The 26380-nt window shown below is 40.8% G+C and overlaps 1 protein-coding gene across 2 annotated transcripts in view; it reads left to right on the top strand.

Annotated features, from left to right (window-relative positions):
• Nucleotides 1–4477: 4477 nt before the first annotated feature.
• Nucleotides 4478–26380, top strand: part of LOC131461040 (metabotropic glutamate receptor 4-like) — a 169316-nt gene continuing 147413 nt past the window's right edge. For both annotated transcript variants that reach the window (XM_058632016.1, XM_058632018.1), the window contains exon 1: nucleotides 4478–4968. The gene's annotated coding sequence lies outside the window, so the exon portion shown is untranslated. The remainder of the gene's footprint in view (nucleotides 4969–26380) is intronic.

Below are 26380 nucleotides of genomic sequence, written 5' to 3' on the forward strand. Positions count from 1 at the left end.
TTCAGTGTTTTATCCAGGAATTGATCAGCCTAAACAGAGGCTCCTGTTTAGGCTGTGATTTAAATACATCAACCTGATTTAAAAAAATAAATAAAAAATACACATATTATTGTGTATATTATATTAGGACTTAATATTATCTATTTATGTAAGTCCTACAGACCATTCAAGGTACTTCATGTTCTAACCACCAGGGTCTGCTGTTGTGCTAGTTACGACTGGTCTTAGCTTATTTCCAACAATTTTTTTTTTTTAAAGTGAATAAGAGTAAAACGATTACATGCACATCATATTCATGGTTATGCATAATACACTATAATTTAGTATGACATAACTAGGCAATAAGGGTAGTAAAGTTGCAAAAACCTTACATTTTAAATGGACAACTTGTCTTCCAACTTGCGGTTGTGTTCGAGCTTCAGAAACTCAATTTTATATAATCAAATGTCAACAGAGTCTGTATGAGCCCATAGTTCAATATTAGATGACACACAAACATCATTACATTCAGTATTCGGTTATTATTCATGTGGTACTGAAGGACCTCCATGTTGTCTCCTGCTCCTCTTCTTGTCGTCATTGTTGTTTTTCTTTAAGAGCAAATGTTTAAAGCACCTCCTCCTTAGTTCAATTCAGCATTTAGCTATAAAAACAGTCTCTGAATTCTCTTTTACAGTTATGTCCGGGGAAACAGTGCACAGAGGCTCCTGTTTAGGCTGTGATTTAAATACATCAACCTGATTTAAAAAAATAAATAAAAAATACACATATTTTTGTGTATATTATATTAGGACTTAATATTATCTATTTATGTAAGTCCTACAAACCATTCAAGGTACTTCATGTTCTAACCACCAGGGTCTGCTGTTGTGCTAGTTACGACTGGTCTTAGCTTATTTCCAACAATTTTTTTTTTTTTAAAGTGAATAAGAGTAAAACGATTACATGCACATCATATTCATGGTTATGCATAATACACTATAATTTAGTATGACATAACTAGGCAATAAGGGTAGTAAAGTTGCAAAAACCTTACATTTTAAATGCTCTGTGCCTCATGGACAACATCAGACACATTTACTGTGTTTCAGGGTAATTTAGAAATACATGGAAACATATTCTATCATCAAAACCAAAAATCTAAGAGGCTTTAGAGAGTAAAAGTGGACTAAGTATGCTTTCACTCTACACACCCACAGACAGTGGATATTTTTAGATCAAAGGTACATGTAACATCTGTATGCCCGCACATTATTGCTCATTTTAGGGATTTTATGACATGAGACATACCAGCTGCAACTTATTGTATTACTACCATTCTCTATAGTTATTTGAAAACACTAGGATTTGTGTCATAAACAACTGCTTTGTGGTTTTTATTGTAATTTTAGCAGCCATTTTAAGACATTAAAAATTACCGCAAAAAACAAAAGATAAAATCAGATTCTGAAGTCAGCAAATTCAGCTAATTATTGCATTTGAGAACTATTTACTGCATGGTTACTAACTTAAGAAACAGTATTATCAAAAATAATTTGATAGAAGATTAACTTTTATGCAAAGACAAAATGAGTCAACTTATTCTTAAAAATGAGCTCTGATTGATCATGGATTCTATGAATCGTCTATATGTTTGCTTCTCCTTACCCTGAATCTCCCTGAATAGTTGGTCACATGATCTTCCAGTGTTGCAGCGATTATGACATAACTCCCTTCAGTGGCATTCGGTTTCTTCTGCTCATGTGATGGCTGATGTACTATAGTAAGTGATGTAATATAGCCTGTCACTGCGTTTATCAGATGACATATTGCCGGCTGTTTTTTCCTTGTGCGCTCTATACCACAGATTTAATTTACACAGTAGCCACTCTCATATATAAAAAGCCCAAGAGTTCAAAGGTTACACCTACAGTATGATAACTGTCCAACTGTGGACATCTCATAAATAAATATAAGCACAGGGCCAGTCTCTCTGCCCATCCTAGCCTGTTTCATCTTTGACAAACATTGCTTCAAATGGACAACTTGTCTTCCAACTTGCGGTTGTGGTCGAGCTTCAGAAACTCAATTTTATATAATCAAATGTCAACAGAGTCTGTATGAGCCCATAGTTCAATATTAGATGACACACAAACATCATTACATTCAGTATTCGGTTATTATTCATGTGGTACTGAAGGACCTCCATGTTGTCTCCTGCTCCTCTTCTTGTCGTCATTGTTGTTTTTCTTTAAGAGCAAATGTTTAAAGCACCTCCTCCTTAGTTCAATTCAGCATTTAGCTATAAAAACAGTCTCTGAATTCTCTTTTACAGTTATGTCCGGGGAAACAGTGCACAGAGGCTCCTCATTGGGGAATGGGTAAACAAATGAGATCAGAGTAGTTCTGAGCTGAGGTCACTCTGGCAATATCCCAGCAGGACCTCAGAATTTACATTCTGAATAATTCCCATTATATATCGCCATAAAATGAGAGACATCTGGGGGCAGGTGATTATGCCTCAGTGGTTAGTCTTTTTCACTGGGTTTTGCACAAGTCACTGGAATTAACAACCCCATAGCTAAATTGAACAAGTAATCTCCGGAGTTTGCCTTGCATGGGCAAGGGAAGGACTCAGAGGCGTAACATGTTATCCTTCCAGAAGAGAAAAGACCATTGCACTGCACCAGAAAGCAAAGCAGGAGTGGGTCTCCTGGTGGAGATAACATTTTGCATCCATTCTCCGCAGCTAAATAATTTACTCGTTATGCTAACAATGCTAAACAGAAATAGAGGAGCTGACAAATGGAACACTGATACTATGTGGGGCAATAAAAGAGATGTAAAGCACTCATTTCAATAATGTGCACAATTGAAGCCCTGACTTTATTTTTACATGAATCACGAGGTCCCCGGGTATTTCACAGGACTGCCAGTCACTCACTCAGGCGTTTTGCTGAAATTTGCTACAGCAAAGGTGTGAATGAATATTCAGAGGCTCAGCTGCATTCAAGGCCCACAGAGACCTGACGTACTCACCAACTCCGAGAACCCCCACCCCTACCCTAGACCCCCCCCCCCCTTTTTTTTATTTTTATCTCCCTTGATGTGGTGGAATCGTTCCAACACTCCACAGGTGTGACCCACTAAAACCTGTGAAAGCCTCCTTGACCTTGTGCTCAGGATGCAGAAAGACCAGCTGCGCCTGCAGGGAAGCATAGGCTGAAATCACTATATGCATATGTCCCTTATATTACAATTTAAAAATATTAATATACACCTTTAATGGTAAGTTGTTGTCAAGGTAATGTTAAAACTTATGATATTGATCAAATATGTGTTTGATTGGCTTTTAGTAGTTAGTTATTCAACATGGCCTGAAACAAAAAAGCCTTTTAAATATCAGTGTTATAAGCATGAAACATCACTCACAACCCCCACTTAAATATAATCCACTATATATGTATATGTATATATGTATATGTATGTATATATATATATATATATATATATATATATATATATGTAGCAGATGTTTGAATAGTTAGCCGTGAGAGATTCAACATGAATGAATAAATGAGTGTTTACAGCCTCCTCTAAATTCTATAATTTGTCACTAAATACTCTTAGACACTGCAGACAACTGTTGTTTGACTGACAGCTCACCGGAAATAGTCGGGCTGTCTTATCGAAAACCAGGCAGGCTTTTATGCATATAGTCAATATATACATTGGACATCAAAATTGATGTGTGAGGAAGTTCTTTGTCACTCCACAACACACTCTGTGTACCTTTGAGGGTTAATAGCCAAAATATTGGCTCTATTTGCATCGAAGTTCCAAATCAAACCCATTCCGTGCTCGGTTTAAAACGAATTTCTCGCTCTTTTTCCGGGATTATGCTGAACATGTATTGGCATGCTTGTGGATAGGACGCTAATGCTGCAGCAGAGTGTGGCTCCTGTCACGGTCAGTCAGTGGAAACCACGCACGCGCACACGCGCGCGCGCAAACAAACCCTAGCATCTAGATTGAGTTTTTGCACTCAGTGGTTGGACTTGATATATTCGTCACGGTCTACGCACGTCATCCCGAGACTCTACAAACTGCAGACTGCTGTACCTGTAGCGTGTGAGTGTGTGTGTGTGTGTGTGTGTGTGTCAATCCAGAAGCATCATATTTGACATAAAATGACACCACCTGCAACCCCAATTAAATCGTGAGTTATTGCGCGCAATCATGTTGCAGACATAAGAAGACTTGAGTTACTTGAGTTACAAATCCACATATGTCGATGTATATATATTTATTCTACTTTCTCTTTCCAGTATATGCATTGTGACTGTTTTCGAAATGTATGGACACTGAAGTCTCTGTTAAAAGAGTAAAAGACAACAAGCAGTCAAAGCCAAAGACTGTATACCACACTGAGTGCATCCATCCACTGCCACACACACACACACACACACACACACCCCACACACACACACTCTAGTGCTGCGTTTTCTTCCATGCAGCCACAGTGTTGCGAATCAATCACACCCAGCGCGTCGTCTTCCGTCCTTCAGTAAGAAAGTGCTCTGCCTCGCTGGAACGACATGTGTGATTCTCCGCTGTTGTCAAAGCGTTGAGCGTCTCTTCGGTGGAGCCGTGTCAGTGAGTGGCTCCACTCTGGACGAGCCATTTGTCTCCTCATCGCACGCAGACCCCGAAGTTGGGACTTGAGACTTTTCAGCACCACTTTTCCGTGGACAGCGCTCTCAATGGTGCTGGGGATGCGACGCAGCATCGACACGCGCGTGGATTCCGTTTGGATACTATTCATAGATATTTTTCACAAGTTGATTTAAAAAAGAAAAATAAAAAGCACTAGGATTGCAGAGGAAACCTTTCCCTCCCGCACAGCGAGGCACCCAAACGAGATACGGTTTTTCTTTGGATATGGGTCACTTCTTATAAAGGGTTTCTTCGTGTAAACGAAAACAAAGGGTAAGTGCAGCCACCCAACCCGCAAAAATGGGTCATCTACTGCAATCAAATGTTTTAAAAAAAGCAAACGTCGTGACATACAGTACATTTACTTAATAATTCATACTGACAACTGGCACGCAAGATGAACATTTTGTTGTGCACAGGCAAGATACCGTTTGTCTTGCAACTTGCATGTTTCACTGCTTTGGATATTTGAAATACCGAAACATTTGTGATGCCTTGGCAGATTTTCCAAAGTGACAAACGTGTGTATTTGTTTCTGTACAACGCCCAGAACTGTGCCTGCACAGCACAGACGCATTAAGTCTCACAGAATATGATAGATAAAAAAGAATGACTCAATATTCAAGCTGCGGAATCTATACGTGGGTTTTTATTGTGATCACAGCTGCATCCCTGGAAAAAAATCTTTTGACAACGACGGGAAGCAAAACAGTCGCTTCTACCTTCGCAGCTCCAGCTCATCCCCTTCTCTCTTCTCGTGTCTCCCTCTCATTCTTGGAACAAGTTGAGTCACGTAGGGGAGCACCCCGGCTGGGTGGTGTTCTGTGAGAGTCTGTTGGGGGTGCGGATGTGGGGTTGGGGGTTGGGGTTTGGGGGGGGGGGGGGGGTGCGCAAACGTTGTGTGAACCATCGATTGTCAGTCACTGGTGCTGTGCAGATGTGCTCCCTCCTGGTAGTGCAGGCAGATTGGAGACAGCAGCAGAATTGCTGATGTGTGACTGCTACTGTGGACCCCAGAGCAAACTTTAATAGGTTACTCAGGCATGCATGGTTGTTACTTGGAGGCCATTATTTTGTTGGCAGGCATGTGCATTGTGCTTTATATGCCTGCACATGCTGTGTTTGTTGTTTTCTTGCATATAGAACAAGGCTAGTGTGTGTGCTGGTGTCAAGGTTCTTAGGGCTAACAAAGATTTACCTGACTCATAGAGAATATTATTAACACTGCCCCACTTTCACACTGTACTCCTTCAGGCTTTTTTTTTTCTTTTTTTTTACGTGGGGCCACAGATTAGCTGTGTGCAATCTAATTCTCAAAGCCTCAATACTTAGTGGTGATTACAGCCAAAATATGCCATTGTCTGCATTCCCCCTGAACTTACAGCCAAGAGGGAAATTCTCCTCATATCAGTGGGTAATTATCTACAGAGATTGAGTCAGCAAAAGAGAGATTTTTAATTCAGTTTCATGTGGACTCTGTGCTCCCACAGGATACATTTTGCATCTTACATAGGGTTATTCTTGTTGGCATGTTCTTCACAGCTGCAGTTACTGATAGCTTACCTGGATCTAGCTACAAAGCAAGCTTAAGTAATCTCCAGAGAGAGACTTGGAGAAATATTCTATGTGTATATTGTAGCTGAGGTGGACGGCTTATTCAAAGAGCCCGTAGATTTACTTTTCCAAGCTTTGCTTGGCTTTCTTCTTGTCCTTTGACTTAGTTTAACACATGCAGACTCAGCTTAAACTTGGTTTGCTGGCTGATAAGTTTCCATATGTCACTGGCCGGAGTTAAAACCGTTAAGAGGAGCAGCCGTGGCATCGCCTCATAGCCTGTTTAATAATACACAAGGATGCAGCAGCGTATTGTAGATTAGCCTGCCTATCTCATACAAATGTTGCTCTACATTGCAGTCTGTAAAGGAGGTCATATAATGAACAAACCACATTCACTTGATGGGAACCACAATGATCAAAGTGACTGAAATCATATGAAGAGAAGGGGGGAGGTTTGATCTATAGTCTCCAGTCTGCAGAGCAGCTCTCCACTATTCACATATTTTAGCTGCAGCACGGATCCAAGAGCAAGACTGCAATAAACAGACGTGTGCACCGCTTCTCAGAACAGACCTGTGGTTAAATTCCCAGCAGACCTCTGTTGTTCCCCTTTACAAAGGAAGGCTTGTGCTGTAAATGGAGAAATATGTGTGCATGCTGGTGTATAGCGCCCAGGTTCCAACTTCATTCTCCTCTTGGCAGACGCCATCTGCTCACTGGGGAGGTTTTCCAAACAAATCTGTATTAAAGACAGGGGAAATGAGAAACATGGACACACACAGTATACTAGGGTTTTTGAATTATAAAAAAGGGGGGTAAACGACTTTAATAAACACAAATAAATGGCCCCAATGCAGCATTTATAGACACATACACCGATCAACATTAAAACTGGTAATTAGATTGATATTTAAGATTATGATTTTCTTTAATGGCGCACTTTATACACTTCCATATAAAAACAAAACATAAAAAGACTGTGAAATAGTTAATAAAAACAGTCATCAGTTAGATTGAAGGAAAAACATCCTACAGTTCCAGGCATTTGTTTCCCCACATAAAGAGTTTCTCATTTCAGTAGATGATATTCAAGCTAATGGATACATGTTGTGTGTGACTTATTATTTGGGAGTTCATGAAGAACATTAACTCTTTGCTATAATGGACCCACAACACACACTGGGAGGAATTTATACTCAAAGGTTAATGGATGGAGATGTTTGTCCCTTAATGGCACATCAGGAACAGGAGGTGTTGTAATTTCAGGTGATACCATTTAAATTTTGTGCATCAGGGTGTAAATGAGTAACTGTGAAATAAGGTAGGAAAAACAACTGGACTCCAAATTATTAACAATGGGGGGAAACAACAACAACAGAAAAGATCCAGAAGAGTCATCATACACAGAGATTCTTCCTCGGGCAGCGTTGTGTGAAATGGAGTGTGAAATGAGTGCACTTAACATCCCCGCAGTAGATTATACACATTATCTTACACTGGGGTTCGAGAGCATCTTGCCTCTCATCTGTGAATCTGTCATCAAGTTACATTCACCTTTAATACAGTCCATTTAATGTTTCCACAGGCCTGGGACCATTTGTGCATTGTCCATGTCTGAAGTGCACAAATGAATATCTTCCCATAACTCCTGAAGTTTACTTGCAGTTACTTGGAACAGCATTCAAACTTTGAATCGTCAGTGTCTGAGAAATAAGACATTTTCTCACTTTCAAACAGTCTCAACTCGCTTCGGCTCCTTATTTGACCCTTTTAATGTAAAACCCGCTTATTCATGGTGGCATCGTATATGGAGAGATGCGGCTTTGTTTTTCATAATGACACACAAGCTCAAGTAAAAAGCTATCTATTACTAATGCATCATTTGGATGAGTGATCAAACACAGAGGACAGGATGGCAATCAATAGTTTTTGCGAATGCAATTAAAATTGTCTTCATCACTTTTATCATGTTAAAGCTGCAGTGCATATATTTGGGTGATTTTTGTTGTTATATATATATATTCTGCCTCTGGTCTTAATGAACTAACTCAATGTAACATTATTTGTATGCTACATCTTCATCTGGAAATGGGCTTTGTCAAGCAATCCTATTAGACCTGACTGAGGGAGTGTTTGTGTGTATACAGCAGCAGAGCAAGGACGGGCGGAGGCAGAAATAGGCGATTGATATGGCTTTATGTACGTAGTATTCATTCATATGTACTAAATTCCCCAAGTTCTGTTGAAACTCATAAATGTGGCCTGTTCCATTCATGTTTGATCAGCAGTTTTAATGTTTAGAGTTCAATCTAAGGCACAGTGACTAATTTGGCCTAGGAGCCAATTTTTGTTACACAATTTAATAACCCGCTAGTCACATTTTGTAGTTTAATGGTCAATAAATCAAGTTTAAAGTGAGAAAAGTATACTATTATGGAAAATTCTTGTAAGCTTCTTTGTCCTTCAGTATAAAATATAAGTAGTTTGTAGCGTACCAACAGCCCACGGAGTACTGTGCCTACATCACAATCCAAAACACGTATCACTCCTTCACTTTAACTGCTACTTTCTACACTGTCTAAGTGGCTTAATCAGACAAAAAAATGTGGTGAGGAAAAATACTACTGCATTTTGATCAAAAAGAGACAGCACAATATCACATATGCAACCATCAGTATCACTATTTGGTATTTGGATAGCTAGATGTATTCATGCGCCCGCAGGTCCATAATTGCTGAAAATTACTGTACAGTCACACTTCCCTCTTGCCAAAAAGCATTCTGCGTAAACCACAACCACAGGGAAAACAACAAGCTATAGTTAAACGAGGAGAGGCAGGTGGATGGAGAGTGTGTGCCCTTCGCTAAATAACACTCTTTGTTAAATAAATCGATCCATTCAGTGTCTGAAAATGTTTTTGTCAGTTAACTTCGTACTACATGTGAATAGTATTCTGTGTTTTTTACATAGAGGCCATCAAAAGTGCTGCTTTGGAGTCATGTTTTTGGTCACCAGTTGAATGCGAGTTCCAGTATTCATGCAGTATTCAAAATACCGCACAGTACAGATGATTTATAGGGCTGCCAACAAAAACCTCCCTCACAATCTACAGACATTATTCCTGAACAGAGGGGAGGGACACAATCTAAGAGGGAACATGAGGTTTAGGCAGAGAAGGGTAAGAACTACATTAAAATCCTTTACTGTATCGGTCACGGGGGTCAGACAGTGGAACAATCTGGATGAGGAGATGAAAAAATCAGCAAAACTGAGTGTATTTAAAAAGAAGTATGTAGAGATGACTATTAATCGATACAGACTGACACAGAAAGAAAGTATGACAAAGGTCAGAGACAGAAATTTGTAGACACTGGGGGAAACGGTGCAACGGCGCGATGGAACACCATGGACACATGTACATACACACATGGAGTCTGAGTTGACTGTCTAGAGCTAGACTATATCTCTGAGTGCTACCGGATGCTGAAACATGTTTTCTTTGTCAAAATGTCATTAAAAAAAAAAAAAAAAAAAAAAAATAGGCAAAATAAAAAAAAAAAAGAAATGAAATGTATGATGATAATGGGGCGGGACTGGTTAAGCTTTGCTTCTCCCGCTTTCCCTTTCGGTTATGTATATTGTGTGAACTGCAATGTTATGTGATGAGTGATCTAAATGTCATGACCGAAATAAATAAATAAATAAATGCTCTTTTAGATTTGTTCTAATGTCTTCACCGATTCCTGACTTTTAGCACAAACTCTTCACCGTGTTTACCAGCTCATCACAGATTGTGTGCATAATCTGTAGTATTTAGGACTTCATAATTAAACCATTTATTGGAAATACAGTCAGACTTGACCCTGATGATTCCGCTCTTATCGATGCTCCCCGGATTGGCTCAGACAAGGAGCCGAATGCAAGAAACCTCCTATACAACAGTGAGCCCAAGCAAGACATTGGAAATAAACATTTAAAATGCTTAAGCCTGACAAACTCTGATCTAGAAAGGTGGAGGCTGTAGTGTAGGTGGCAAAGCTTTGCCAGTGGCAGTGGTGTGAGCATTGGTGTAGCAAGGAATGAGTGAGGGAGGAGTGTTATTTAAATGGTCCACCCTGAGGTGAGAATAGATGTGATTTGAACGTGACTGATAGACTGTGGTCAGCTGGCTGTCAGTTGATTACAGCTGGGGCTTATGACTTCCATGGTCTGCATTAATGCAAAGCTTTTTTTGTGTGTTATAAAATACTATGACGAGTTGTAATTGATAACAAATACTAATGAATTCCCTAATGTCATAATGTGTTAATTCATGACAATGTTACATATAGCCTACTCATTAGTACACCTGTTCAACTACCTGTTAATGAAGATATCTGATTGGCACGTATACACACACAGTCAAGGCGACCTGCTGAAATTCAAACAGAGCTTCGAAATGGGGAAGAAAAGTGATTTATGTGACTTAAAATGTGGTATTTGTTGTTGGTGCCAGACAGGCTGGTCTGAGTGTTTTCAGAAACTGCTGATCTTCAGGGATTTTCATGCACAATCATCTCTAGGGTTTACAGAGAATGGTCGGAGAAAGAGAAAATATCCAGTGAGCAGCAGTTCTTTGGGAGAAAATGCCTTGTTGATGCCCGAGGGCAGAGGAAAATGGCCGGACTGGTTCAAGATGATAGGAAGGCCAAAGTAATTCAAATCACCACTTGTAACAACCACGGTATTCAGGAGATCATATCTGAACACATGCCACGTTGAACCTTGAAGCAGATGGGCTACGGCTGCAGAACTGACACTTTATTAGGTAGAAAAAAAATCGAAGGAAGCGCGTGTGTATATATATATATGTATACATTCATATAAAAAACACATACTAATGCACTGTTGAGTCACCCTTTCCTATGCCCTTTGTTCGTAGCACTCCACAAGCTCCCTCCACGCCAACCTACAAACTACCACTCTGTGTTTTTTTCAAGCTCAAGCTTCAAGTGTGGCTTGAGTAAACTCTGCCACAGACACATTCCTCTGTACTCTGTCCTCCTCTCTTGACTCTCTCTGTCCTCTTACTTCACGGCGGGTTCGTAAGTCCTCCCCAGCCCCGTGGTTGTCGGACTCAGTGCGTACTGAGAGAGCCACGATACGGGCAGCAGAAAGGAAATGGAGGAAATCAAAACTCCCTGACGACCTGCTTTCCTATCACTCTCTTCTCTCCACCCTCACTGCCTCTATCTCTGCAGCCAAACAATCTTTCTATCAGACTAAAATTCAATCCTCTTTCTCTAACCCCAAAAAACTTTTCTCGATCTTCTCTAACCTCCTTGATCCCCCCACCCCCCCTCCTCCCTCCTCCCTTCTACCAATTCACTTTGTCAACTACTTCACAAAGAAAGTAGATGACATTCGCTCTTCTTTCTCAACCCCACCTCCTGATCTCACCTCTCTACCAACCACTAATTCAGCTCCTTCTCTATCCTCTTTCACCCCTCTATCTCAGGATCAAGTTCTTTCCCTAATAACCTCTGCCCGCCCCACCTCCTGCCCCCTTGACCCTATCCCCTCTCACCTTCTTCAGTCAATTGCTTCTGATCTTCTGCCTTTCCTCACCCACCTCATTAACACATCTCTATCATCTGGTTGCTTTCCGGACTCTCTTAAAGAGGCCAGAGTGACCCCCCTCCTTAAAAAACCCACCCTTGACCCGTCTGAAGTAAATAACTACAGACCTGTCTCTCTTCTTCCTTTTCTCTCCAAAACTCTGGAGCGTGCTATCTTTAATCAACTCTCCTCCTACCTTCACCGGAACAACCTTCTTGATCCTCTTCAGTCTGGTTTTAAAGCAGGTCACTCGACCGAAACTGCACTCCTTGCTGTCACTGAGCAACTCCACACTGCCAGGGCTGCCTCTCTCTCCTCTGTGCTCATCCTCTTGGACCTCTCTGCAGCGTTTGACACAGTTAACCACCAGATCCTTATTTCCTCCCTTCAAGAACTAGGTGTCTCAGGATCTGCACTTACCCTACTCTCGTCCTATCTTCAAAACCGAACATACAGAGTAACCTGGAGAGGATCTGTGTCGGAACCCTGTCCTCTAGCTACTGGGGTCCCTCAGGGTTCTGTCTTGGGCCCTCTCCTCTTCTCTCTGTACACCAACTCTCTTGGTTCTGTTATTCTCTCTCATGGTTTTTCCTATCACAGCTACGCCGACGACACCCAACTCATCCTCTCTTTTCCCAGCTCCGACACAAATGTAGCAGAACGGATCTCCGCTTGTCTGACCGACATCTCTCAGTGGATGTCTGACCATCACCTGAAACTCAATCTCAACAAGACTGAGTTTCTTTTTCTCCCAGGAAAGGGCTCTCCCACCACAGACCTAACCATCACCCTCGACAACTCTGTGGTAACTCCGTCTCATACCGCAAGGAACCTGGGTGTGACACTTGATGACCATCTCTCCCTCACTGCCAACATTGCTGCAACAGCTCGATCTTGCAGATACATGTTGTACAACATCAGAAGGATACGGCCTCTTCTAACCCAGAAGGCGGCACAGGTTCTGGTCCAGGCTCTTGTCATCTCACGCTTGGATTACTGCAACTCCCTCCTGGCTGGTCTCCCTGCGTGTGCCATACGACCCCTGCAACTCATCCAGAATGCAGCAGCTCGACTGGTCTTCAACTTACCAAAATTCTCCCACACTACACCTCTCCTCCGCTCCCTTCACTGGCTTCCTGTAGCTGCTCGCATCCGCTTCAAGACTCTAGTGCTTGCGTTCCATGCTACAAACGGATCCGGTCCAGCCTACATCCAGGACATGATCAAAACCTACACCCCAGCCCGCCCACTTCGCTCTGCATTGGCAAACCGGCTCGCTGCCCCCTCACTGACAGGATCGCAGAGGCATTTACAGAACTCCAGACTGTTCACTGTCCTCGCTCCCAAATGGTGGAACGAGCTCCCCATCGACATCCGGACAGCGGAAAGCCTCCACATCTTCCGCCGCCGACTAAAAACACATTTCTTCCGACTCTACCTCGACTAAGACGATAACGACGACGACAAAAAAAAAAAAAAAAAAAAAAAAAAAAAAAAAAAAAAAAAAAAAATTAAAAAAAAAAAATAATGTATCGCACTTATGACTAGCACTTCATAGTTTGATTTACTTGAAGCTCTTACTTACTTCTAGCACTTATTTGTACCCAAATGTTTAAATGCACTTATTGTAAGTCGCTTTGGATAAAAGCGTCTGCTAAATGACATGTAATGTAATGTAATGTAATGTAAAATGTTACAGCATAGTAACATTCCTGCCTGGGCTTTCTGTCCACCTCTGAATGTAGGTGTAGCTGGACAGAGGCACAAACCCACAGTGATCCTACTGCTTTGCACTCTAGAGTCAAGTTGTTCTCCCCTTTTCCCTGTAAACCTTGAGGACAATGAGGACAATGTAAAAAAGAATCTGACAGGTGTCACTCAGAATAATGTTATTTCCTCAGCACTGGATGGCACACTGGCAAACACAGTGAAGCATTTAGTAGCTAAAGGACCTGATATTTTGGAGTTGCTGTGGAGTACAGGAACAAAGAGTGTGCATGTACTCATACTTGCAGTACAACCACAACCAGTACCACAGTGTTTGCCCTGCACCTTGGCTCCTCTTACTATTGACATGATCATTTATATCAATAGGCTCAGTGTTTCCACTTGTTTTAATGTGGAGTGTCACATGTTCTCTCTCTCTTTCTGTCTCTCTCTCTCTGTCTCTGTCATGTTGGCATGGCTTCACACAGACACACTCTGGCAAACGCAGACTGTTACAATAAATTTGTCTCCAAACTAGTTACTGACAACTGTCAACCCCACAGTGGAAACCAGCCTGGAATAACATGTTTTGTTTTGTTTTTTAAAAGCACACTGCCACTCACCCTGAACCCACACCCACACCATTTGCCATGGCTACTCAACCCAGGTTTGCCCCGCCCAGATTTCCTACAGCTCTTTCTAAGGCTGCATCCCTGAACAGCACTGTTATGGGGACATTCTGGTGTGCTTTAATGCATTTATCATCTATTTGACTCCAATTTGGACAGTAATTTACAAAATGGACATCCTGTCCTGAAAAAGAACTGTATTTTGCCTCTATTTGCTGTCTTAATTGAGAAAATAGCTGTTTTTTTTGTTGCAAAAAACATCTACGTCTGGATGTTTTTGCAGAGATGCTAAGAAGCTCCATATAGACCTGGCGTGTACTGCAGAATTAGGGGATAATTTTCTGTCGATTTTTCACCTCGAGCTGTGACTAACAGTACTGTTTTCACAGTACTGGTAGTCACCTGATTCATTGTTAACATGGAAATACTGAATTTCTCAGTTTGAAGGACAAATGACAGAAATACAAATAAATGAGTGCAGGAAAGTACAAAAGGCTTAATAAAAGCAAAGGGCCAGTACTGTACTGACAATACGACTAAAGAGCCAAAGACCTTCACATCGGAAACAGCTCGTAGAATGGCAAGACCAAGGACTACCACGGCAGAGGGCAAGCACAGGACCCTTAATTTAGTCTTCTTTGTACTTAATGTGAACCTATTGATGTGCAAACCAACAAATTGGCCAGGAATCAAGACTTCATCCACTGTTTGCATCGCACAAAATCCAAAACAGCAGCCACTTCAGCATACACATGGGTGCATGGCTCATACCGACTGGAATATGACCGTCAGGAGGAAAGATTTGGATATCAAATAGAGGAAAACAACCAAAAGATTTTTTACATCTCAGAACATTCTTTAAATACATAATGGATCTGTTTGTATCTATTTGAATCACTGCCCACTTGTGGTGTTAGAAGGTTATTTTCTCTAAAAGCTACGTTGTTGGTCATTTTTAACCCTTTAACACCAAGTGTATCGCAGACTACACATTTGCGCATGTGCATTATCGTAAATATGTGACGGTTTATGCTATCGGGAAAATTCAAACGGTTTCTGAAAGCTGAGAAGGTGCAAGTTAAAACCAATGTATTACGGTAATTTCACTCGCACTGTTGCAGGAAGTCAGTGTCTTTGTCATCAGAGAGGAGAGAGTTGGAAAAACACTGTACATAAGATTTTCTTTTTATTTTAAATATGTTTTATAATGTTCGTGTGCAACAACAGTGTTTTTTCTCTATAAAACTTTTAGTTTTTCTTAATTTTAAATTGTTAATACACTATTTTAACATGCAGTACATTGTAAATAACGGCCAGATAGTGAAAATTATTCTGGAAAAATGGGCAAAAGCACTTTCACAGGATCATTTTCTGTTTCTTTTCAGGTTAAAAGTCCAGATTTTGAGGCTTATAGGTGTTGAAGAGTTAAGGACGTGACCAAATCATTTTTGACATTTGTGGATGTGCATTGATGATAATCACACAAAGAGGGATGCCATGACAGTTCTTATACACTTTAGCGAAAATATCTCGATCACCCCCAGTGGCTGCCAGCTGCAAGTACATAATCCCTGTTAGACGTACTGTAAATCGGACTAAAGACTTTTGTAATTAGTTATTTGATATGATCAACAGTAGCGAGTGACAGTATAGAGTGACTGGCTGGCTCCAAAATGTGTCACCAGCACAAGATGGTCATATCTGAGATATTATGGTTTTATTCTGCTTCGGCCATCTTGTCAAACTGTCCGTGCCTCAGCTCACACCGATCATTGACGATATCGCATACGTCATTGCCGGTGCACGGAGTTTTTCTTTCCAAGTGCCAAAGTGTTTGACAAGTACTGCAGCACAGCACTGTTCAGGCAGGGACAGTCTTTTCTGGAGGAAAGGACAGCAGGTGGTTGAGGAGAGTTGGACATTAGCAGTACAGCTGTTAATGAAGTTTAGGCTCTTTGTCATTAAATAAATAGTTCAGCTCATTTAGACACTAGCCAAGTTGTCACATGGGCCCCGAGGCAGATAACAATTAATCTCCTCTGCACTTTGAATACAATCTAGAAAATATGACAGAAAAGGGTAATAATACGTATGCCGTATGTCATTTCTGGAGTTGGTCATTGTTAAGTAATGGTTCATATTTTAAAGATATCTCTCCTGTGTCGAAAGAATCATTGTAATAATAATAATACTTCTTCTGTTCCTCCGTGTAGAACGCTCTCTGTACCTATCTTTGTTTGGTCAGTGTCTGCTGACGACTGCACCTGCCTGTGTAACATCTGCTTGTGTGTCTGTCTGCCCACTTGTCATCCCATCTGCCCGTAATACTGTGTCTCCCGATTTCTTTCATTAGCACCAGAATCTTTTTAGTTTGAGGCTTTTTCTATTTCCTGCCTGTGCTCTTTTCAGCTACCATGACAGTTAGATACTAATATTGCACTGTGAAGTTCATTATCAGCCATTTGCCACTATTTTAATTAATATATCCTCATTATGTTGACAGAAAACAATCTGTTTCTGTCAAAGAGAAGCTGATAACTAAGACGCAAATAACAGCTGTTGACAGAAATCTTTTCACCACACAGGGTTGTTGTGAAACAGTTTGGATGTGAGACAATGCTTTGTACACCTTTAATGGCAATTATCCCTCCAGTAGATTTGGACAATCTATACATTATGGATTTTTCAGTCTGGTTTCCACGGTGTGTGGTTTTGGCAAATAGTTTAATACACACTGTTTGATATAAGTGGGAGTGGGAGGGCTGGTGGAGGCGTGAAATGTTGACGTCTGCTGAGCAGCAACTAAGAAAATAACTGTTACTCATAGTGTTGTCATATGTGAACAAAAGACACATGACTATTTCACGTATTTGCCACATGTGAAACACTCCAATTCAACACATTTCTATCATGCTTTTGTCTTGTGATCACAGTGGCGCATATAAGCTACACCGATCCCTTTTTTTCACTTTAATGAATTTCAAATCCCACTATTACAGTAAATTTGCACATTGTTGAAAATTCTTGTGGTTTAAACACTTCTTTTAATTATAATTGTTTTTTTTCCCGTTCTAGTCATTACTGTCATGGGCACTATAAGATCATTCTAGTGAGAATAACATCTCACAGGTTGGTGTCTTGTGTAAACACAGATGTCAGGATGCCTGCTGTACCTCCCTTTATGTTTTCCTGTTTAATGGGCCAAGTGTGAATTATATATCCTGCTTTTTTTTTTTTAACTCTACATGATACAGTCCATACTGCACACTTAAGGTGAAAGGCTTGTCTAGTGGATTTCAGATTAAGGTAATTTATAACAAAGCCTTGCAGATGCACTCTACCTTTTGGGTGACTGCTGCTCTTCGTCCAAATGGTAAAGCCTGAGAAAATGTGCAGGTTTAATTGCAGTAGATGCTTTTTTTTCCTGGCACACATGTCGATGAAGTGTCCACGTCAGGCATCAGCATTACCTGGAGACTGCTGCAGTTCTGCACTCACACTCTGCCTCGTGTCAGGAAGGTGTTTTGATTGAATGACAGAACAGGGAGGAGGCTTTAAAACTGCTGTATGTGCCTTAGAATTAGTGTATAAAAACCCCCAAAATGACGTCAGCTTTAGGAATTAAATGTGTCCTGTGTTTGGTTAAGAACAAAATAAAGGTTGTGTTTGAAGATGGGTGCTCAGACCCACACTCTCTGAGTCCCTATGCAATGATATATTAAAGACTGAATGTCAGAATAGAATGAAAGGCTGGTGTGATCGCACCGCAAGTCTCGAGTTTTAACTTATAGCAGAAGCTGATTAAACACCCTTTACGAGTTTGAACGTGAACTCTCCAGCACACCATTCACAACTATCAGTGGCACTAAAATCGCGAACACCGGTGCAGATGTACCGTCAATACAGGTACAACACAATGTATGTGATTATCTCTCATTGCTGCAATTTAGGTTTCAAACTTCAGTTGCAAATAAAAGAAATGTGTTTGTGCGAACATATTTTTAATTTATGGAAGACACAACTGAGGTCAGGGGGAGGGAAGGCAGAGAGAGGAAGGAACAAGCAGAGTGGGTTTAGTGCTAAATTGAGGTCGGTGAATTATTCCTTGAATATGTTTCATACACATCAAAACGTCCACATGTGGATATTTATTGATTCTGCTTTTGATTTAATCCTCGACGTGTGCGTATCATTAACGGGGGCTTCCTAAAATAAAATCAAAAAAACGTATCTCCTCTGACAAAAAATGCTTCACATGCATACATAAAAGGCAAAACATGATTTAAGTTCTGCAAAAAATATCTGCCTCAACCACATCCTCCTACACTGTGCACTGACAAGCACGCAAGCATATGTGCATGCGTTGAAAAGCACTGACACACACACACAGACGGGGAGAGAGAGAGAGAGAGAATGATATATATTCCAGGAGATAGATGCTTACGACAGCATGCTACCCTTGTGACATATGAACATGCAAAAAACACGCACAGCTAAGGGTGCGGTGACTGCAAAGAGATTGAGTCCATGAGCTGTTTTGAGAGCTCTTCTGAGATCCCTGGAGCCCACCGTGGGTGTTTAGTCTTTCCCGCAAGGGATGCTCATTGTTTTCACGGAGGCAGGTTCAGCTCCAGGATTAATGAAAAGCTCCATCTTAGTCATGAAAAGAGCATTTTCACAATTTATTTAACATCATGCATACCAAAGGCTCACATTAGACACTGTTGACTTATGTTCGCCTACAGCAGTGTTTTTCTGATGCATTCATTGCCACTGCTGTGATCTCCTTCGGGTAGGCTGCCCCCCTCCAGCAGTGCCCATTGAGTCTCAAACATTTCTCATGTTGACTGTCAGAAAACTCATTCTTCAGTGCCCAAATGAAATACAGCACACAAGTGAAAGTCTGAGGGATTTATTGAAGAAATGAGAGTAATAAAGCTTCCCAGGACTTTAGTGTTCTTTTTGGATAATGCCTTTTTTTTGTGTCCTTCTGGCACCGGATGATAGTCCACTGAAATAAAGGATCCGCAGCAGTGCAGAGCGTGGAATAAGCCAATTTAGTGAAGCATTTATAGGTCAAACATGGCACTTGTGAACTTGCTACGAGTGGTACCAGGTCATTGTAATCCAGGGTGGCTGTATCTTAGCTGACCTGACAGAGACTAAAGTGGAGTGGGAAAAGCTCACAGAAGAAGATTCTGTAAGTGCTGGATGTTATTTCAGCGGATGCTTCAGGTAAATTATTTAGAGCAGACGTTGTAATTACACAGAGACTACAGTAGGCGTTTAGGCTGTAGCATGTCCAGATCATTGCAAGGACCAGAGGACAATGTGATAAACCCTCAGGCATTCCAGGAACTGCTTTCCCACCACTCTTCCTCCCCTTTAGCCCTGTCAGCGATTTCTCTCCTATGAGTAGCTGGCGTCAGGCCGGCCCTTTCAGAGCTTTTAAAAGGCTGTTAAAGGTCCGTGGGAGACGAGGCCCGTATTCCGTTGCAGCCTCCCACATCCTCCACCCAGCCCGCCTACAAAAGCATGTAAGCAATCGCAGCTCCTCATGTTGTCAGCCAGCATTATGGTATCCCTGCTGCGCCTGTGACCATGCGATGGAACTCAGGGAAGCGAGTGCACTCGCTTGTTGCCAAGGGATAGGCTGGTCATCCCTGCCACAGTGACCTTTGTGGGTTTTTCGGGGATCGTGATGTGATGGTGTTGGCTATAAATAATGGTGCTCACGGATTGGATCATCCTATGTTGTCAACACAGAATGACTCAAACAAGATGCAAGTAAGATTGAAATAAGACACGCATGTCATACAGTTCCCGCTTTAAAGGGAAAGACAACTTGAGGGACCATTATGTGGTCCTGCACTCCTGTCCTGTCCAGGTTGGTTCGTCTGTCATGGTGAGATGGCAGTACCGCAAATTCTGCTTGACAGTAGAAGATCCCCTCAGGGAAAGTAAGTGGCATCAACCTGTCATAGTCACACACAGTTGCTGACAAGGTGATGACTAACACCTTTCATTAAAAGGCAGGAGCTGGGCTGTTCCTCTCAGAGAGCATGCTCCCGTCTTAATGTCAAAGGCAAAGGACTGGGGCTGGAACTGGAAGCCTTGGGGCCTAAATTCTATATGATTTTATCTGTCACCACGATTCACACTCAAAAATTCATAAGACCCACAATCAGAGGCATAGGAGGAGGTGCACTGCTGTTTGAATTGGAGCTCTCCCAGGGAAATTACCCCAGTCTTGTCACATGCTGTCAACACTGCAGATGCTGCAGTCAACTAATATGTGAATTCATATTGCTCAGACTTGGAGACTGTGACGGCTCCAAATGACAGTGACAGGTAAGTATTTTGACGATTTGAAATTCGCTACCTTGACCGTTGTGCGCTTGAGAAGTCATTAAACGGCACACAGCAATACTGACCAGTTTGTGATTGTTGTAAAGAGACGGGACCAGCAAAAGCTCATAGCTGGCAAAAGAAAGAAAGAAAAAAATCATTGCTGAGTTCAGTTTTCTATACTCGGGGCACTTGCTGCTGACGACGATGCATTTTTACCAGCTGTGACAGTGTGGCTGGTATTGTTTTCTGCTTATGAGTCTCTGAGTGTAACCATGACAAATTTGGCCTGGAGGCAAAGTTCCAATCACTGAGACCGTTTGAAATACTTTGGCAGGTGTCTTTTGGTCTGTGGAATATTTCTTTTGTGAGCATCACAGAGTGAGACTGTGGTGCAGTCATCAGCCCTGTCGCACAAAACAAGAAATGACTCTCCCAGCATTTTGTTTTTGTGGTTACTTCATCCCACAGTTCAAAGACATGCAGGTTGAGGTTAGGTTAATTAGAGGCTTTAAATTGATTGTAAGTGCAAATTTGAGTGTGTGTGTGAATGGATGTTTGCGTCCGTATGTTGGCCCTATGATACGCTGGAGACATGTCCACGGTGAACTGCCTCTCACCCACCGTCAGCTGGGATTGGCTCCAGCTCCCATCGTGACCCTCGAAAAGGAATGATGAATGAAATATGCATGGATGGATGTTTACATTCAAATTAACAGGCTCACATGATCTGTCTCCGATCTTATTTTTGGCTGTGAAGACACAGACGTTCTCGTCAGTTTGGATTTTAAGAATGGTCATATCAGAGTCCATGTAGCTTCAGAGTGTTGACATCATTGACTTAAATCTCTCCCACAAATTTGATGCGATAACTTCTGTTTCTGTATTTCTCTTACAGGAATCAATAAAGGTGCGTCTCACGTACCTCCTGCTTCGATACCGAGTGGAATCACAAATGTGATCGTTTCTGTTTTTGTTAACGACGCATGGAGAAGGGTATTTGTGCAAGTGTGCGAGGGCAAGTAAACTGTGTATACTGTTAAATCGGACCTGGAATGAATTGGATTTGAACAATGTAGCTAGAAAACTTAAAGTAGCCCAAATAGTTTAGATCACAATGAAGGCCAGTTGAACGTGTTATTGTTGTCCAATACAATATGTGATGCCTGAGATCAGGGCTTAGCCATGTGAATGTATCCATCCATACAACATGGTTAACATGGTTAATTAAGACACAGTTAATCAATGTAGTGTAGGCCCTCATTTATGTTTTCAGATTAAAATACATTAACGTTGACATTAAACTGATTCTGATAAATCATTTTTAACATTTTATGATTAATATTCATTTTCATACTTCTTACCAACAACCCTTATTGTATATAATGACATTTCATGGTAAAAAACAAAAACAAAAAAACAAACAAAAAGTAAACGTGCAGTAGATTAATAATTGCGATGTGTGCTGCCTCAAGCACTTCTCTTTCTGAGAACTAAGGTATCCTGTTGACTCATTTTGCTAGCAGTCAACATGACGTCTATATGTGTCGATGATTATCACAGCCTCCTCCTCCGCCGTCATCATGTTTGTGCTCAAGGACTCTGTTCTTCCCTCTAGGGGATGTAGAAACAAAGTCAAAGCAAAGGGTTTGTGAGTAAGTCTTTGGGCAGTGACAGTCACATAGCTTGAAACCGATGTATTGTTGTGTCAAGGCTGCATAAATGAGTCATAAAAGATGTGTTGATCGCTTCCATCCCAAATTTGACAGACAAAAGAAATGTGTTCAAATAAAATGTCCACCTGCTGTAGTTGTGCAATGAAATGGAGATGAATAAATATCGCAAACTGTTTCTGAAATACTAACATTTCAGAAACTCGCTGCTCTTTTGACAAATGTTCATCTGTCAGGGAAAAGGAATCATTTGTCAAAACTGTGTGTACCATAAAAAAATAAATCTCTTGTAAGAATTATGCATAATTCCCAATCACAGAGAAGAAATGACAAAATCATTGGTTGTAACTGTTCCATCATGAGTCCACAACGCACAAAACCATCATTAATAATCATGATAAAAAATATTACTACAGCTTAAATGCAAACTAAAAGATATACCATCATAAATACATCTAGTGTGCTGCAGGATCAAAAACTTTGCTGCGTACATTTCCATTGATGACTCAGCTGAACAAAAAGGGGAAAATATGGAGCAGTGGATCCATTAAGGTCCACTAGCTGAATGTAAATTATCACATTAGGAGCAATAAAGTAGCTCGGATCTCTCAGCAAACACTAGTGTCTGAAGTACCTTAGCTGCAGGCAAATGCCTTCAAATGAGACACAGCTTCCACCTTCCATCTATCCACAAATCATTACTGGACAAATGAATAACACCAAACCCTGACATTACAGCGAGTTACTGCCATCTCCATGACAACCAGGATGGCAGAAAAAAAAAAATGTAATCAATCACTGCTATTTCCTTTTGATTTGAGATCACTGTAGGTTTAATTCCACGAAAACCCCACGTCATCACGCTTAGTGATATGAGACTTAAAGCCGTCAGCGGCTGATGTCAGTGCAGCTTTTTTTAACATTAGAAGATTGTATCTGTGCTCACCATCACAAGGACCGCACAGTGTTCAATTACATTGATTTCTTTTCTTATTTCTTTGTTATCCTGCTGGTACAAGCAGCAGAAGGCACATGGTGTGAGAGAAAACAAGTGGAAGAAAACCACTGGTGTATCACTTTATCACATCATTTTCTCATCAGATCATTGCGAAAACATAACAAAACAGGATTGGGAAGAATTTTAAATGATCAACTAGTAAACACGCCGAAACCCAAAAGGATAATATCTCAGGCAGACTTTTCCCCCCCCTGTGGTTTCAAGAAACTAAAACATACATGCCTGTCAAAACAGGATTTTTTTATTCCTTAATTTCTAAAAATCCGAAGCCTGTATCATCTGTGTGGTAGTGTTTAACAGACATAACATTGGAAGAACAGAATTGGAGGAAATAATACATATGTTGGTGACTTTTATTATCTGCCGCATAGTCGTTCCTTTCCGCTGTTGTGATGGGAGTAAACAGCAGTTTGATGGCCACAGATCGCACCTTGATGCATAAGGAAAACGCTGTTGTGCTGTGATTTACTGTAGATAATAATGTGTGAGTAAGGTGTGACTCGTGTGTTGTGTTTGTTAGTATGATGAGATTCTTGGTATATTTGTGTATTTGTATAGAATAGGAAGAATACGGGATGTTCGCGGGGTTTGCCTTAATCAAGTTGGTGATCCCTTCACAAGCACAGTGAGGTGATGTATGAAATATGAAATAGCTCGACAACTACTGGATGGATTTGCATTAAAACTTGGTGCAGACATCTATATGTGTCCCCTCAGTATGCATTCTAATCACGTCTTCCACACTGAGACTTCACATATCTGTGCTTTACTTTGTTATTTGTATTTTTAGCAACTTGTACTTTTACTCCACTACGGAGATATTGACGATCAGGAGAGACGACCAAAGATGGAGTTTCTGGAGTCAGTGATGAGCTCAGTTGAAAAGCTTTATTGAAGACAGCGCAGATCAACAAGGAGATGTTAACAGTTGGGCGTCCGCTGTCAGTCTGCCAGTGAAGCTCAGAGTTAAGGTATATCTTTGGTTTGGAGGAGAGGAGAAGGGGAGGAGAGGCGTCAGGTCAAGAAGTCTGGCGCCTTCTTCTGCTGATACCTAGAGTCGACCTTGGGGAGGACTGTGTAGCCCCAGTTAGGTTGGGTTCAACAAAGATATAATGATGACCACTCTGTAGACAAATGATGGTTGCCAAGGTTACACAGAATCCTTTGTGATTTGCCAGTTTCAGCTGGTCTATACTGAGTTGTCAGGTTTGTGCTTAGGAATGTTAGTTGCTAATGTAAAGAATTATAAGTTTTTCTCTTACAACATTTCCCCTAACTGTCTTAGTTACTCGTGAAAAAAAATCAGAAGAAGAAGAGGAGTTGGTAATGACCTGTATTTATATGGCGATCTTCTCGTCTTGATGATCCTTCATATCCCTTCACACGCTGTCACATGGGGTTAAGTGTCTTGCTCAAGGACACATATAGACTGAGACAGGAAATGAACCCACAGCCTTCCAGTTGAAAGACAACTCGCTCTACCACTGAGCCACCATGGCACAATCCTCAAAACTGCTCACTTTTTAAATATTTTTACGTCTAAAACTTAAGTACATTTTATATCAGAAAATGACTTTTTATACTCAAGTATTAATGCACACATACCAGGACACTCTTAATGTTGTTGTATTCATCCTAAAATTCATCCTAAATAGCAAGATACATGATTTCATATAATAAACAGTAGAGTGATCTGCACTGCCTGGTTGTGTAAAACACGACATTCTGTTTTAAGTGAAAGTTTTTTTTTTTGGGTTATTTTTTCCCAAGTCAAGTCTCTCTCTGCTCGTTTCCGTAAACAGTCCCCCAAAGTTATATTTGGCCTCAGGTCATAACCATAAATTTGTTGTTAATCACTGTTTCCAGATTGTCATCATTACAAGTGCTATTCTGAGAGTAACAGCATTTGCATGTGTTTAAAGATTCACATAAACAATTTGCAGTCACTCAGCGCTGAAAGGTCAAGTCCAGTTTTTATGGGACACGTTACACCTGTTCATGAATTTATTCATATCTCATATCTCAGTTACGCTTTTGTTGCACAAGAAGCACAGGCATCATTTGTGGTTGCATTGTTGGTGCGAGGTCAGAGCTGATGTGCTTGCATAGGATGCTCACGTTCATTGCAGAAGATTGCATGGGAGCTAAATAAACGCTGCTAATTACATTTCCAGACACTGGCTTTTCTTAATTTTAGTTGGTTTCTGATAGAAAAGTTCCCATCATATATAGGACTATATCTTTGTTGGACACATTGGGCAGAAAAGAAATTATAAATGAGTTTTTGTTGGTGGTGTCAGTTAATTAGCACCTGATTAACTGGTCAGTGGAGAAGTCCACATGCATACAAATGCTGATGAACCAGAACTGTTTTAAATAGCGGGGTAAATTATAAGAAATGTCTCATGCAGGCAGATAAAAGGCTTTAAAAATGTGACACAAAACCATTATAAATTAGGAAAGTTCAACAAACGGTAGCAAACAAAAAATAAATAAATCACTAAATGGAGAATTAATGGCACCCATTCAGTGTCGCACAATAAGAGCACAAGAATTTTTAATCAGAAAAGTTTTTTTTTTTTTTACAGGAAATAGCTTGTTACACTTGCAACTTGTAGAAAAAAAAATTCTCATTAGCATTCTAGGTTTTTTATTTTATAAAAAAATGTCAAGTACATAATTTCCTCTTTTTCTCCTTTCACAGTTTTCGGGGCAACTTGTGAAGCTATGTAGCGTTAAGAGATTGGTGAATCACAACATGAATGCACAGAGGCAGTTTTATAATCTGGAAAGAAAGAAAAAAACCTTGTTTCTTCCTTTGTGTTCAAATGCTTTTGAGGATGCATAGTTGTGCTGTGTCACACATGCACAGACCTGGGAGTTTTGAGAGGCCGAGTGTTACAACATGTGGATTATCCTCACAGTAACATGGTTTGGTGATTTACTTTATGTGGCTGATTGTTGCTGCATGAACTCATCTATAGTTGAAATGTTTGACAGTGAGCTTTTCAAAGTTAAAGGCAAGCTTTCACAAGCTTACATACTGCACAACAATTTTAAAGCCTTTTTCTTGTAATGTAATGACATTAAAATGATATTGATTGATAAAGGCTGCTTCTCCGTCATGTTGTCACACTGCACTTTGAAATAAAACA

The sequence above is a fragment of the Solea solea genome, chromosome 6 (genome assembly GCF_958295425.1).
Source record: "Solea solea chromosome 6, fSolSol10.1, whole genome shotgun sequence".
Lineage (NCBI taxonomy): Eukaryota > Metazoa > Chordata > Actinopteri > Pleuronectiformes > Soleidae > Solea > Solea solea.